The following is a 16,903-nucleotide window of genomic DNA, read 5'->3' as shown; positions in this document are numbered from 1 at the left end:
TTTAAAGGTCAGGTAAAGAGCCTATTGGAGTTTCATTACGGCATAGCATACATTAAAACGGAGATGTGTGGGGCACCACATTGTTCCACAACAAAACAGGAGTGTCCAGGGGCGTAGGCGGTTATTGAGTGATTCTACCACGGGGTTTCCTCACAGGGGTAAAAAACGTCATGTGGTTGTGCGTGTGCAAGTTGACCGTGTACGAAAGGAAAGTAGAACAATTTACTATATATTCGATTGTAACATAGCTGTGTATTCTGATTCATTTAACTCTAAGTTTATGTACAGGTCTAGCGGCAAGCTGATCTCGAACCGGAAATTATGTGCCCGACGTAAGACATGTCGTTGCGCACAGTCGCAGATGGCGCGTCTCATTGCGGAAATGGCAAGCGACGTTCGTTGGGAAAATCGCCGCCGATTTCCTGGCGTACTTCCGCAACTTCGTTTTTGTCCGCGTCGCCAAGAGCGACAGCCTCCAGAGACAAAGCGCGTTAGTTCTTCCACATGGATACCCGACGCTCCAAGGCAAGGCCCACCCGCGCTGTTGTTCATTCCCTCCAAGTGGCTAATGCGTATCAGTCCTCATTTCTCCCTACCATGCGTCCATCTCATGACAATGGGTCCTTGTGTGTTTTTATGGGGGAGAAGATTCCCCGCGCTAATTAAATTGGCACCGTTTCGTTTGCTGTCCGAGTCACGACTGAAATGTGGGATATGGAAAACAATGTAGCTGGTCGCCACAGCATTGAAAAAAACTAAAAATGCTCGAAATATGGGGAACACGTTCTCTTTTAAATTGATGGTTCCAAATGTCGCCGTCAAACCGCACGGCCGGAAAGCCAACTTTTTCTGACATTCATGATGATCGTGAGGGAAGTGAAAGAAAAAACGCTTCCCGTAGTCTGAATGTAACCTGGTTCCCTCACGTTATGAAGCCTACGTCTATCCGACTGCACCGTTCCGAAACGGTCGAAGAAGTTTGGATTTGGAGAACGGTGCATGGACGTGCAAAATTAGACAGAAAAATCATGCACCCCTCAGTCTAACGACGACGATAGTTTAACGCCATGCTTTCTTCGTGCAAAATCAAACGGCGAAGGGTCAAAGTCAAAGCGGCTGCTGTCAAAAGTTCAAACTGCGTGCGAGTCGAAGTCAAAGCTCAACCAGTCAAAGTCCAAACCATCTGTGAGTAGAAGTCCAAGCTTAGAAGACAACGAATAAATACCTCACGGGCATGCTTCGCGTCCAACCATCGTTGTCGTTAGGTGGAGGAGTGATTGATTTTAAACTATTTACAGGATAGCGCGCTGTCTTGTAAGTAAGTTAGGGAGCTGCGCCAGCTGAACGTCAGCTGAGAAGCTCAGCTTCTCTTGGCCAGCTTCACTTTTGCCAGCTGAGCTTCCAACTAGCCAAACCCGCCGCGGTGGCTCAGTGGCTAGGGTGTTGCGCTGCTGAGCACGAGGTCGCGGGTTCGATTCCCGGCCGCGGCGGCCGCTTTTCTGATGGAGGCGAAAAGCAAAAACGCCCGTGTGTACGAGATTTCGGCGCACGTTAAAGTTCCCCAGGTGGTCAAAATTAATCCGGAGCCCTCCACTACGGCGCGCCTCATCGCCTGCGTTGCGTCGGCGCGTTAAACCCCATAATCAATCAATCAATCCAACTAGCCATTTTTTTTTTTCGAAGCATGGCGAAGCATGGCCACTTGAGCATGGCAGTAGTTTGCCTTTCCAACCGCCAGACGTCACGGAATCTCATCAGTAAGCCAGTGTGTCAGCTTACTCCTTCAAAACCCCGCGTGTAATAAGTGAAACCGACAGACACTGGCTCAGAATCACTACAGGCGTTAGCGACAACGTCGTCGACGGGAAACTTCTCTCGCTCTCTCGCTATTTTTCGTCTGGCTCTGTATGACCTACCCATGCAGATATGGAGTGCTGCCTGCTCCGGAAGTAACCATCATCCCGGATACCTAAGGGGCTACACTAGGAACGTTCAGCCATACTAGGGAGGCTCTTAGGGCCACAAACAGCACTCCCTCACCAGAGAAGGGTCGGGTCACCCTGGTGTAGTTGATGGCCGCCACCTCCTATGACTCACCAACTCAACTCTCGGATCTCAGTCCCCAGTAGTTGTAGAGCTCATGTCCACGGCGGCGGTCAGAACAGCGACACAGCAGAGGGGACTAAGAATCTCTGGGTCCAGACAGGCCCCCATTGGAACTTGACCATGGCAACGTTCAACGCACGCAGTCTGTCCAGCGAGGGAAGCTTAGCTGTACTACTAGAGGAGCTCTCGGACATTAAGAGGGATATTATAGGGTTAAGCGAAGCTATAAGGACAGGAGAAGGCTTCATGGAGCTCACTAGCGGACATATTCTGTGTTACGGAGGACCGCAAGAGAAGACAAAACAGAGGGTGGGATTTTTATTCCATAGAGAAATAGCAGGAAACGTGGAGGACTTTTTCAGCATTAGCGAGAGAGTTGCGGCTGTTGTTATCATGCTAAACAAGCGATAAAGGTTAAAGATAGTGCAGACCTATGCGTCAATAACCAGCTATGATGACGAAGCCGTAGATAGCCTCTACGAAGGCGTCGAATCAGCAAATGAAGAAGGCAACAACGTAGTTCACGATTGTGATGGGAGACTTCAACGCAAATATCGGTAGGAAGCAAATGGGAGAAAGTTCAGTGGGAAACTTCGGAATAGACAATCACAACCGTCGAGTAAATACACTGGTGGGATTTGCAGAGAAAATAACCTGAGGTTGATGAACACATTCTTCTATAAACGAAAGAAAAGGAAAAGGATATCGAAAAGTCCCGTCAATTGGTACAACAAAAAGCAAAACTAACTTCATTCGAAGTGACAACCTGGGTATCGCGCAAGACGTAGAGGTGCTAAGTAAAATTTGCAGCAGTGATCTCAAGATGGTTAGACGCAAGCTAAGGCTGAATCTCAGAAGAGAAAGAAGGAAACTCGTAAAAGCTGAAAAACACCGCATGGAATCAGTAACAGCTAGATCGCAGGAGCCTTAACTAACTCTTCGAAACAAATTATCGCTTTTGAACGAGCAGAACGGATCGGATTGAATTAGCCGAGCTGTTGAAACTAATCAACAGGAGTAAAACAAACGACGTTCGTGCATACAACATGGCAGGGATCGAGGAAACGCTGCAAGTAGGGGTAAGCTTGAAAGCAACTAAGAGAAAACTAGCCATCGGCAAAGACAGAATGTATGCACCCAGAGGTGAGCAGGAAAACATTACGCACAAGTTGGACAAGATAATTAAGGTAGCAGAACGATTCTACATCAGGCTGTATTCCAGCGACGTCAGACCAGGGGAAAACTATGAGAATACTAGCTCAACTTGGGATGTCCCACTAGTAACTAAAGAAAAAGTTGCACAGTCTCCCACAGGCGTGAAAATAGGAAAAGCTGCAGGTGACGACGGTATAACCATAGATCTTTTGAAGGTGGGAAGATATATTGTACTGGAAAAGCTTGCTGTACTATTTCCGGAATGCTTGAACACTGAAAAATAGCCCATAGCATTATTATGATTAATAAGAAGGGAGAACCCAAGGACTTTAAGAATTACACACCCGTCAGCGTATATTCTCAGTTGTTTACAAGCTTACAAGTTTACGAAAGTTATAGTTAGCCGCATAGGTGACAGCCTGGACTCCCATAAACTCAGAGAGCAGTCTGGGTTTAGGAAAGGGTACTCAACCATGACCACATCCATGTCGTCAACCAAGTGATTGAAAAATACCCAGAGTACACTAAACCCATTTACATGGCATTTATAGATTACGAGAAAGCGTTTGATTCCGTACTCACCGCAGCCGTTTTAGAAGCACTACATCACCAGGGAATAAAGGAATCATACAAAAGACTTCTAGAGGACATATATAAGGGATGCACGGGCAGGCTAATCCCCCACAAGCAAAGCGATAAATTTCCGATCCGAAAAGGAGTAAGCGAGGGCGATACCACCTCTCCAAAACTATTCATAGCATGTCTGGAGGGGGGTATTTAGAAAGCTTGACTGGGAAAACATAGGATTAAAGATAAACGGGGAATATTTGAGCCGTTTGAAATTTTCAGACGACATAGTCTTGCTGAGTGAGACTGCAGAACACATGCAAACAATGCTTGAAGAACTACAATCAGAAAGCACGGCCGTGGGGTTAAAATAAATATGAATAAATCTAAATTAATTAGTCATAATCATGCCAAGAACGTATTCTTCTACTTAGGAAATGAAACGCTAGAAGAAGTTATAGAATGTAACTATCTCGGAGAGATGGTTAGTGTTGACCCCAACCACGAGAGAGAAATCCGGGACAGAATAGGCATGGGTTGGGGAGCACTCGGCAAGCACTGCCAAGTGATGAAAAGTAGGCTACCTGTGTCACTCAAAAGAAAAATCTACAACCAGTGCGTGCTGCCGGTATTCACATACGGAGCTGAAGCTTGGTGCTTTACTAAACAACTAGAGAGCAAACTTAGGTCGGCTCAACTGTCCACGGAACACATAATGTCAGGAGTAACACTCAAGGACATGAAACGAGCTACCTAGATCAGAGAACAAACGAGAGTTGAAGATATCATAGTTCTAATAAAGAAAAATAAATGGCCTCCGGCTGTCCATGTAGTGAGACGAACCGACAACCGGTGGACAATCAGGGTAACAGAGTGAATACCAAGACATGGGAATAGAAGGGGAAGGCAATTAACCAGATGGAGGGATGAATTCCGGAACTTCGGGGGTGATCTGTGGACTTGAGTAGCGCACGACAGAAGCGTTGGAGGTCAGTCAGAGAGGCCTTCGCACTGCCGTGCACCTGAGCAGGCTGATGATAATGGTGATGATGATGCGCTGTCTAAAAGCATTAGAAGGGAAGGGTGGCGACAATTCAACAGAATAAATTTGTTTCATCACCTTATAAAAAGAACACAACACCACAACAACAAAAAACAAATATGATTCCGCTGCAAAAAAGCAAATATTGAGAGTGACATAAATATTCAATAAACTTAGCCTGAAATTCCAGACTGGCTGCAGTGATATCCTGTTCAACTCAGAGGAGATGGGCTTTTCTTTTTTTTTTTTGGGGGGGGGGGGGGCGCAGGATTCAACCTAATATAATTGGTTTTGCAGTTTTTTGTCATGTGTTGCCCCTTTGAGCTTGACCATATGCTGGGTAGGGAGATATTTGAAGATATTTGCTTTGGTAAGCTATACAAGGAGAGTGGCTGTAAAAATAAGCATAATGTTCGAGCATACGCCATTCGCGGGTATTTTTCTGTCACCGTCTGATTTAAAGAATGGCTTTCTTTTCGGATGTATTTGCTCGGGCAGAATAAATAAAACTCTATAAATAATAAATTATCAGTAAATAGTTATAAATACACAAATATTAAAAATTATAAATAAACATCATTTAGCAAAGGCAAAGTTATTTACCTTCTGGTGATACAATTAAAAGTTGATACAAGCACCTGAAGGAATGCGGAGGGTGCTAAGTATAGCTGGGAGGTACGGTCAACATAATACTCAGGACAGCTTTGAACTATAGGGAGTAGTGTTTATATGGAACTACGTAGATATAACTTTAATTTAATACGTCCATAAGTTTTTGCAAATAAATGAATAAGTTGGAGTTTATTCCCCTTTAGAATCAATAGGCAGGATCGTAGGATACAATGAAAGGGAGTGCGTGTGTCTTCGACGCAGGCAGTGACTAACAGGGAGTACAACCACGCATCTCTTGAGCTGTGGGGTCGTGCGGGAATGGCGCTTGAAGTAACAGGAGTAACAGTACAACGTTAGGGCTATATTCAAACCTACACCTGCTACACTGCGCGAGGGCTTGGTAGAAAGGGACGATAGCATATGAGGATAAGATACTCTGTCTAGCTGAAACAAAACTAGCCCAATGGTCTATCTCTAAGAGGCAATCGCAATTCCACTTACTATTTGACTCAATACTGACCTGAGGAGTAAGGCGAACCTCCATTCACTATCTATTAGGAGCTGGATCGTGATCCCCCTCTCCGGTTATCCCTTTAGTGAGGAACGCGTTATGATAGTAACTACAGTACGTCGCGGCGTATGTACGCATGTCCGGACACATTTTTACCCGGACGAAGGCACCGATCATATTTTATTATAAAAATTTCTGTACTCATGCTCTGTCACCTGATAGCAGAGGTCGGCAAACTCACTCATGAGTCCACTCACTCAGACTCATTTGGACTCAAACTCACGCGTGAGTTTGAGTTTGAGTGAGCGCGAGGCTAGTGTGGCATGGTGAGTTTGAGCTTGAGTGAGTTTGAGCCGAGTGATCACGACTGAGTTTGAGTCCGATTGAGTTTGAGTCCATTTTGAGTTCTGAGTACATTTTGAGTTTGAGTCCATTTTGAGTTCTGAGTACATTTTGAGTTTGAGTCCATTTTGAGTTCTGAGTACATTTTGAGTTTGAGTCCATTTTGAGTTCTGAGTACAATTTGAGTTTGAGTCCATTTTGAGTTCTGAGTACACTTTGAGTTTGAGTCCATTTTGAGTTCTGAGTACATTTTGAGTTTGAGTCCATTTTGAGTTTGAGTTCATTTTGAGTTCTGAGTACAATTTGAGTTTGAGCTCATTTTGAGTTCTGAGTACATTTTGAGTTTGAGTCCATTTTGAGTTTGAGTCCATTTTGAGTTCTGAGTACATTTTGAGTTTGAGTCCATTTTGAGTTCTGAGTACATTTTGAGTTTGAGCACATTTTGAGTTTGATTACATATTGAGTTTTGAGTACATTTTGAGTTCTGAGTAAATAGGAGTTTTAAGTCCATTTGGAGTTTGAGTACATATGAGTAGCCTAGCAGGCAGCTATGGTTGGCTGTTAAGTTTCATGCGTCACTGTGGGCTCGGAATTCAAGTTACCTGCGGGTATGGCACCAATCGCGATCTGCATGATCGGTTGGGAGGGAGGTGGTGTCTGATTTTTTTTTTAGTTTCTTGTTGAATTTTTATGGCCATAAGCACTTGCTGTATACCTAATTTTCGCGGCTGGGCGCGTGAGTGATAATTGACTGGTGAGGTCATAAAAAAGGGTTGTCTTAACTTTTCCTCCTGACGGATCCACTAAGAGCGTGGGAAAGGGTGGTGGGAAAGCACACGGCGGCGCTGGCGTGCTGGTTGTTCGCCTGCTACTGTTAACGGCTTGATATACTAGGGGTCACAAAGGAAGAGGTGAGAGCCGGGGGGAAATGGGGGCGGGGGCTGTCCTTTCTACTGTTTCAAATGAATTAGCTGAATTGACTGGGCAGCGCCCCTTAAGACAGAATAATGACCACATTAGATTGGGTGAAAAGTGAAACTGATGAGGCTAAGGCGTGTAAGGTATCAAATGAAAGGTCCGGATTAACGGAATCACGCGGGGTAAATAAAAAAATGCTTCCTGATTGTAGTCATCAGGCAGTCATAATGAGTCATAGATTGGGTTAAAATTCAAAATGACGCTGCGAGGGCATGTGGGGAATCAAATTCAAGGTCTCGATGTGGGAATCATTCGGCACGAACATGAGATATGGATATATCATGACGTAGTCATGGTAAATCAAAGATTCGGTTAAAATTCAGGTTCATGACACTAGGGCGTATCAAATTAAAGGTCTCGATGAGGGTAATCACGTGCTTCCTGATTATTATCATGACATAGTCAAAATGGGTCATAAATTAGGTTAAAATTCACAATGATGCCACTGGGTGTCCGGGGTATCAAATTGAAGGTTCCGACAAGGAAAATCACGTGGGAGAAAAATGTGGTAGGGCTATATCATGAGATAGTCATGGTTAGTCATTGATTGGTTTAACATTCAAATTGATTCCGCTAGGATGTGATGGGTATCAAATCAATGGTCTTGATGAGCCGAATCACGTGGGAGAAATACAAAAATGCTTCCTGGTTATAACCATTAGATTGTCATGGCGAGTCTTATATTGGGGTAAAATTCGAAGTGACCCCGCTAGGGAGTGTAGGGTATCAAATTTACGGTCTTGAAGAGGGGAATCACGTGGTACAAATAAAAAAAGGCTTCGTAGTTCGAATCATGAGATGGTCATTATGAGTCATAGATGGGGTTAAATTCAAGGTGAGGCCGCTGAAGCATGTGGGGCTTCAAATTGAAGGTTCCAGTTAGGGGAATCATGTCGGACACCTAAATAATGCGTCCTGGTTACAGTCATGAGTCATGGTTAGTTTGACTGGTATGAATTCCATATGACCCTGCTAGGGTGTGTGGGGTATCAAATTAAAGGTCTCGTCGAGGGGGTCACGTGGGACAAATATGAAAATGCTTTCTGGTTATAATTATGAGGGTATCGCAAAAGGTATACAGCAAAAGGTACACACTCTCACTCACACTCTCACTCTCTCACTCACACTATCACTCACACTCACACTCTCACTCTCACTCACACTCTCACTCTCACTCTCACTCACACTCACACTCACACTCACACTCTCACTCTCACTCTCACTCACACTCACACTCACACTCTCACTCACACTCACATTCACACTCACACTCTCACTCTCACTCTCACTCAGCCACACTCACACTCACACTCTCACTCTCACTCTCACTCACACTCACACTCTCACTCTCACTCACACTCACTCACACTCACACTCTCACTCACACTCACACTCACACTCTCACTCTCACTCTCACTCTCACTCTCACTCTCACTCGCACTCGCACTCTCACTCTCACTCACACTCACACTCACACTCTCACTCACACTCACACTCACACTCTCACTCTCACTCTCACTCTCACTCGCACTCGCACTCTCACTCACACTCACACTCTCACTCTCACTCTCACACTCTCTCACTCTCACTCACACTCTCACTCACTCACACTCTCACTCACACTCACACTCACACTCTCACTCACACTCTCACTCTCACTCACAATCACACTCTCACTCTCACTCACAATCACACTCTCACTCTCACTCTCACTCACACTCACACACACTCACACTAACACTCACTCTCACACCCACTCCCACTCCCACTCTCACTCTCACTCCCACTCTCACTCTCACCCTCACTCTCACTCTCACTCACACTCACACTCACACTCACACTCTCACTCTAACTCTCACTCAGTCACACTCACACTCTCACTCTAACTCACACTCTCACTCACACTCTCACTCACACTCACACTCTCACTCTCACAATCTCAATCTCACACTCTCAAACTCTCACTCTCACTCTCTGACTGTCTCAATCTCTGTGAGGCCATGTGAGTTCTGAATTCATTTTGAGTTCTCAGCCCATTTTGAGTTCTGAGTCCATTTTGAGTTTTGAGTCCATTTTGAGTTTGAGTACATTTTGAGGTTTGAGTACATTTTGAGTATTGAGTGCACTTTGAGTTTGAGTACATTTTGAGTTTTGAGTCCATTTTGAGTTTTGAGTTCATTTTGAGTTTGAGTACATTTTGAGTTTTGAGTCCATTTTGAGTTTTGAGTTCATTTTGAGTTTGAGTACATTTTGAGTTTTGAGTCCATTTTGAGTTTGAGTACACTTTGAGTTTGAGTACGTTTTGAGTTTTGAGTCCAAATTGAGTTTGAGTACATTTTGAGTTTGAGTACATTTTGAGTTTTGATTACATTTTGAGTTTGAGTACATTTTGAGTTCTGAGTACATTTTGAGTTTTGAGTCCGAGTGAGTTCTGAGTTTTGAGCTCAATGTGAGTTTGAGTTTGAGTGAGCGCAGATGTGCTGCTCAGCATTGAGTCTGAGTTTGAGTGAGTGGTGATTCGAAAAAAAAAATTGTGAGTGAGTTTGAGTGAGCCGCGCCAACTTTGCCGAGGTATGCCTGATAGAGATGCAATGGCGAGAGCCGATGGAGCCCCTTGTCATACGGAACTGCTGTGGGATGCAGTAAGCTAAAATACCAACGAATACCAACGAAGAGCTATTTTTGGGCGAATGATATGAAGGGCTGTTCGCGAAACCATTACAAACAATTCAAATCCAAACGACGAGTGCAAGTGTAACGCAGAACTAGGTGCATAACCAGCGGAACGGAGAACCTCGAGTTCTTCTTTTGTGCTGTTGAGAAGGGACGATGCACCGCTACGCGAACACTCTCCAAGCGAGTGGCGCATTTAGTGGGTGTTTCAACAGCGCTACGCCTCGCTGTTACTTGCGACTTCGACTGTGTATGTCCGCTAGTCTCGCGGCAGCCATTTTACGGTACACGTTCCAGAGGCGAGGCGCGCTGCACTTTGTTGTAGCGTCTGTTGTTCAAATTCATCGCCTCAACATATCACCTTGCAGTCTGAGTTAAATCTGTTGTAATGAACACGCGAAGGGCGCATGCGCGCGCTGCAACAAGGCACGATCGAAGCTTTCTTCCTCTGATCCCCTTCGGTGAGGCAGCGCCAACAGTGCCTCTTGCAACAAACGGAGGAATAATGGACTGAAAGCTGCATTTTCATACTAATGATGGCTCTCACCATTAAAAGAGCAATTTATGGCTGTCGTTGAGCGCAGTAAGCAGGGGCGGACGGGAAAGGAAAGAGTTCGTACCGAACGCTGATTACTGACTGGATTTGCATAGGCATAAACATAAACATAAGTTGTTATCTGACTTCCAGTTCGGTTTTCGCAAGGGGTTCAGTACTGAACTTGCGCTCTTAACACAGAAAGAACATATTTTAAGCCAACTGGAAGATTAAAAGTTAGTATTGGGCCTCTCGAAGGCTTTCGACACTATCAACCATGAGCTGCTGATTAGGAAGCTAGAACATAATGAGATTCGGGGAAAAGCCGGTGCTCTTATGGAATACTACCTAAAACATCGTACTCAAATTGTAGCCATAGATGACTGTCTCTCCGATGCACTTCAGGTTTCACATGGCGTGCCACAAGGTAGCATCCTAGGCCCTTTTCTTTTTAATATGTACGTGAACGATGTTTACAGTAATACCCCGTCGGCTCTATTTATAAATTATGCTGATGATACAAGTATTTTCTTTTCCGGGCAATCAAGCGATGAGTTAATAGCTGCAGCAAATGAAGCACTAATGAAACTTGACGAATGGACCCACAAAAATAGCTTAAGAATAAACGTTCAGAAAACGAAAGCAGTCATATTTCATACTAAAAACAAAAACATAGTTGCACAAACTCAAATTTCACTGCGGTCGACTCCTGTTTAATTTGTACCTAGCTTTAAGATTCTCGGCGTTATTTTTCAAGAAACCATGTCGTGGGATGCCCACATCGACTTCATTTCAAAAAAGTTATCTCAATTAGTAGGCATAGTCTCTCGCAACCACCATGTATTCCCTGCCATATTCTGATGTTGATTTACAATAGCCTTTTCTCTTCTAGACTCAACTACTGTCACTTGGTATGGGCGTAGACAGACTACTCACTCTACAAAAAAAGTTTTTACGAGCTGTTGAAAATGTACCGATGCACCTTCATACAAGCGACTTATTCACAAAATACAATATTGTCCCAGCCACGAAATGTTACGACCATCGACTTTGCAAGGTATTTAAAAAAGAAAGTAAACGCGGTGGTGGTTTCATTCAGAAAATAGCTAAACTGGAAAAAAATGTAGAAACATATAAGACGCGTCATTTTGAGCCATAGAAAATCACGACTTCTAGAACTACATGCGGTCTACAAATGTTAAAAAACCGGCTACCTCGGCTATTAAACAGTTTGGATGCTATAAACGTCAAGCTCCAGAACATTAGTTTTATGGCATTGCGAGACAATTTCAAAATCTAGTACATGCCTTTTTTTGCCTGTCTCAATTTGTTATTGGCTAATTCGTCACGTTCGGCTATAGTGGTGTTAGTTTGTACATTGTGTTAACTTTTTTTTATGTGTCAATATGCTAATTTTGTGTGCGCGCACTATCAGGCGCAGACATGTAATCAAAGAAATGTCGTAGTTATCATTTAGTGCTAGGCAGCGTGCCTTACACTGATTGTACAGTGATCTTTCGTGTTTTTTTTTTTTTTCATTTCGAAAAAAGGGCTGTTTTAATGCTTTGGTTTTGTATCCTGCCTTTTTTATGTATCATGCCCATGCATGCCAATTTTATATATCATGCCATCACGAATTTTATGTATCATGCCAATGAAGGGGGCCTGCGGCCTTGTCAAGCTGACTTCTTTCAGCTTTTTCCGCAGGTCTCCTACATCATGCAACTGATGTGAAATAAAGTCCTATTCTGTTCTATTCTATTCTTTACCTAATCTCACAAGTCACCTCCATCCAAGGCAAACGAACCCTTATTACTCCATGCGCACCATCCTGGAAAAGGAACTCCATGTCATCATTCAGGCCTTAGATTTCCTCATGCTCCACTTCCACTCCACCGTCCGCTCCCAGATACACACCCTGACGGACTCATTCGAAGCCCTAAAGATTCTCCGAAGTCCCACGTCAACCAATACCACCGCTAACAAAATCCTTCGTCAGACCTCCATCCTAAAATATAGCGGCATTCATTGTCGCATCGACTGGTCGCCTGGTCACGAGGAGTCGTCAGTGGGGAACCAGGCACCCCACTCGGCGGCACGGCAGTGTATAACCTTTAGGCCTCCGCTGCGACCCGACTTGGCTCCTTCACCTTCTGAGTCATTACCTCCAGCCATACAGCTTCTACAATGCAAAAAAGAAAAAAAATACCGCTTAAGGCCCTATCGACAACCGGCTTTTTGTCCGCTCTGCCCCCGTTCTAAAGGTCAGCCGAAATTTTCCTAAACAAATATTTTGTCAATGCTATAGCTTTACCCCAGAGACCTTCGTAAATGGTACACTGCATCGCTTCCCCCTCGATGTCCCTTTTGCGCCTGCCTCACACCCGCCAATCTCCACCACCTAATTCGGCACTGTCCGAAATTCCCGCGCTACAGAACCTTCAAGCATCCTCCAAATACGTCCTGCATATACATCTACCCTCATATATTGGAACCCCCCATGCGGGCGTTAATTGCACTTTTCTCTAAAAAATGGTCTAGCGCGAGCAGTTTAGAGCCGTGAGCCTGCTCTGCTGACCCCACCCACACCTCTCTCGCGTCCTCAAGGATCCCACCTTTTTCTGTTTGAACTGCTCGCCTGCAAGATGCCCCAAGCCCCAAACACCCCACCTTCTACTCTCACTCCCTCATTTGACGTAGGGAATTCCTGCCACAAGAAAGGTTCTCTCTCTCTCTCTCTCTCTCTCTCTCTCTCTCTCTCTCTCTCTCTCTCTCTCTCTCTCTCTCTCTCTCTCTCTCTCTCTCTCTCTCTCTCTCTCTCTCTCTCTCTTTTTTTTTTTTCTTCTACAACTGGTTATGCGATGCATCCCCACCTGCCTGGAACTGTACCCAGTTCCAACGTTAATCTGCATCCAAATCGGGGCTCTGCCACATTTATGATGACGGCAGTTAAGGAGTTAAGCCATGCATTTCATTCCAATAGGAATCGCAGGCAAACGCTGCCTTTGAGCGCGGGGATGTTTCTTACGGATATTTCCAGTATATTGAGCGCTCTCCTTTTTTTCTAGAAAAATAATTGGCCACGCAGGCAGTATTACCTGAATCGTCATCATGAGAACGGGAAGAGCCTCGGCGGCTGGCCCTTTTCTTAACGTTGTCGCGTTTTTGCTTTGCAACGTTCCAATATAAATGTTTGTCAAGTTCCTTCTAATAAGTAGTGTAATGACATTAGCTAGCTCTTTAAGCAATTAAACTTGGACTAAAATATTGGCCCGATGAGCGCTTCCAAGCGCAATTGAACAAGTTTCCACTTGCGGGAAAGTTACCATGTGGTGGCGCCCCTGAGAAGAAAAGAGGTAAAGGATCGGGTACGTGACCGGCTGCGTGCTAACTGGTCGGCACTGGCGCTACGGCCCCAAGCGGGCCCTCCAGCTTCGTCTCCCATTCCGCCTCTTCATTGAACCACATATCCTCGCCCTCCTCAAGCTGGCGGAGCTCCCGCCGACAGCACGACGCGGGCCCAAGCGGCCCCGTCCGACGGTGGGGCCCGTGGTCGCCCTTTGCACCTACCCGCCACCGGCGCCTCCAACTCCTGCTACGCGCAGGATGTTGCCTTTGAACGGGCCAGGGCCGCTGCGGAAACGCTCGTGGTGCTGCTCACAGCAGCGCCGCGGAGACTTGAATGTCTGTACGTACTCCACCTCGTCCAGCACTTTGCCGTACTGCTCCACCGCGTGCTGGCACAGCGACTTGACGTCGTCCACCCGGGTAAACTGGGGCATCTTGATCCCGGCCGAGTCGAGGAGGTTCTGACAGCAGTTGTTTTTCCAGAAAGCCTCCACCAACGGCCAAGTGAGGTTCCCGTTGACGATGTAGTTGTTGTAGAAGTCGTCCTTGAGTCCTACCATCAGCTACATGAAGCGCAGGGCACACGTCACCAAGAAGGTGAACTTGGAGCGCATGAGCACGAGAAACCTCCAGAGCAGCTCCTTGTGCAGCTTGGAGATCTTTGTGTGGTACGAGTGGTGCCCCGAGGACAGTTGCCCCACAATCAGGTCTAGCAGCTAGGCTGTCTGGCTCGTTTCTTGGCTGGGCGCTTCACCGGTTGTGTTGGCAAGTACTGGAGCGACTACTCCGTGTATGCAGTGCTTGTAAAAGAAGTTGAGGAACTCAGACTTAGTGTCCAAAGAAAGCGTGTTCTCTGGATCCAGCAGTAACCACAAGATGCCCGGAAGCCTCACTGCCCCTCCGAGGCCTGATCTGGATCGCACACCATTTGGTCAGTGATGATGTTGATCAGGAGTTGATCGTCGTCCGGCACTTTGGACTGCTGGGGTGCGTACTCGAGCCCCATGGACGATGTAGTCCACTAAGTAGGAGAGGATGTCGATGGAGGCTGTCTTGATCTGCCTATAGCAATTTACAATGATTCAAAAATACCTAAACTGAATAGTAACTTGAAGAAAAAACTTTCTACAGTGGGCCTTTTGCGTCTGTGAAAATGTAAAATAGGCTGTTTATAGGTACTTGCAATAAACCTTGGGTCCTTTCTAACCGCAGCTTGCATAAACAAGGCGAGACATGCTTTCCGCGGTAGTAGAGGCAGTCGCCAAAGGAATATCTACAGATTTGGAGACGCCGGCATCAAAAGTGTCGTATTAAATTATATGCAGCGCTCTTTTTTGTTCGGCTTTTTGTTATTTGTTATGCAAACTAATTTTTGTAAATTCTGTGCGTTATACCTATCCTGGCTACAGCCGCCATTGGGGCTAGAATCACTGTGTCTTTAGAATGCTGATAGTTACGCTGTGAGTTAGGGGCATACAAAGTGCACCTGTTTGCAGATAAATGGAGGGGGGGGGGTCAAACCATTCATTTGGCTGCGGATTACCCAGCGAAGCTGTTTTGCATTGGATTGCACACATACACAAGTAAAACACGATTCACCTAAGAGCAGTCCAAAGTGCTGCACCCTTTCCCCAGAAATTATAACCACGTTTGGAGAGTTCTAGTGATAAGTTGAAAGAAAAAGTCGATCCATGCTTTCAGAGATCTGTAACGCAATGGAATGGTGGCAATCGCGCGATAATTAAGTGGAGGAGGGGGGGTCGGGAGTGGAGTTTGTAAATCCGGAATGGTGTTGGAAGGCAATGGATGGGTCGACTATGCCGTTGTTCTACTAGAATAAAGCATTAACGTTACGTGAACGCCAGTTTGCAAGCATAATGCGAGCACACCACAGCCTATAGGATGCCGGTAGCTCAGTACATCAGTGTTGAAGGAGCAGGCCAAACGATTTCGTGACCGGTTTCGTCCAGACCCGCAGCGTAGCGCAGTGGCCAAGGTGTAAGGGTACTGAGCATGATTGCGCGGGTTGAATCCCGGTCGCGCATTCACCTCCCGTATCCCATAAATGCAAGTGACACATTGCGCCATGTAGGGTGAAGCTTGAGCATACATCTACGTGTTTTCGATCCTGTGTTAAAGCGAACTGGCTCTTCTGGACTCGTGGTGTAGAGGTTCCGCTTCTGGGTGCTGATCTAAAGCCGAGTTCAAATCCAATTAGCTCTTGCTCGTTTTTTCTAATTGTTTGTTTAAGTTAAGCACGTAGCGCCTTCAAACCTTTTAGAAAACGGCGTTCATTTCTCGATTCTCATCGCCTAGGAATTGTTGCCGAAATAAACCGGCAACATAATTTTCAATGCCCCGACTGCAAACAGGTTTCAGCCCACTTTATCACTAGCAACGAGGTATTAACCTGCAAATTTTTAAGCTGAGGATGTTACATACGGCTTCAACTAAGGTCAGAAAATGTTCTTGTTTAACGCTGCGCAATCAAGTGACGTTAACGCTGAAGTTTTACATCGGGCCATATACATAACCACAGCGGCCGGTTCACACTTTAAACAGTGTCGGTGTTTCATCGCGGGAACCACAGGGGAAACCGAAACATTTAACTGTAAGTAGAAAATCACAGCTATTCAGGATAATTATTGTGAGACATACCTTCTGTTGCAGTACCCGTCAATATTCGTAAGCACACAGCGAAACCGATATGATCATGGTTGAAATTGATTCTGCACTACATAAAAACACCCGATACGTGGAAATAAAGAGTACTATTGAGGGAATCAATCCTTGCACTTTGCAGACAACGGACATTTCTGTAGTTGCTGGATTACGTTAAAAGTTTATTGCAAGCTTAGTCAACACAGATATTGTTGGCAAGAAACTCCGCTTTTATGAGCAAAAAGATTGCCCTTGTGAGCGTTTTGTTTACCGGGACACAGTTGTCAAGACGGACTCACATAAACCGCATGCAGCATCCGAACCATGCGTTTGATGTGACCGCTGGCAGACACTGCGTGTCATTTCAGGTGTC

At 45.4% G+C, this 16,903-nt stretch overlaps 1 long non-coding RNA gene and 1 pseudogene across 1 annotated transcript in view; both read right to left on the bottom strand.

Annotated features, from left to right (window-relative positions):
• Positions 1-16,903, bottom strand: part of LOC144172476 (uncharacterized) — an 86,295-nt gene that overhangs the window by 4,230 nt on the left and 65,162 nt on the right. The window lies entirely within an intron of this gene.
• Positions 13,909-16,903, bottom strand: part of LOC144138334 (serine/threonine-protein phosphatase 4 regulatory subunit 3-like) — a 32,398-nt pseudogene continuing 29,403 nt past the window's right edge.

Source organism: Haemaphysalis longicornis, unplaced genomic scaffold, assembly GCF_048455015.1.
Source record: "Haemaphysalis longicornis isolate Haplotype H1 unplaced genomic scaffold, Haemaphysalis longicornis Haplotype H1 scaffold_1, whole genome shotgun sequence".
In the NCBI taxonomy this organism is placed as follows: Eukaryota; Metazoa; Arthropoda; class Arachnida; order Ixodida; family Ixodidae; genus Haemaphysalis; species Haemaphysalis longicornis.
This window is presented reverse-complemented; position numbering and strand designations above follow the sequence as displayed.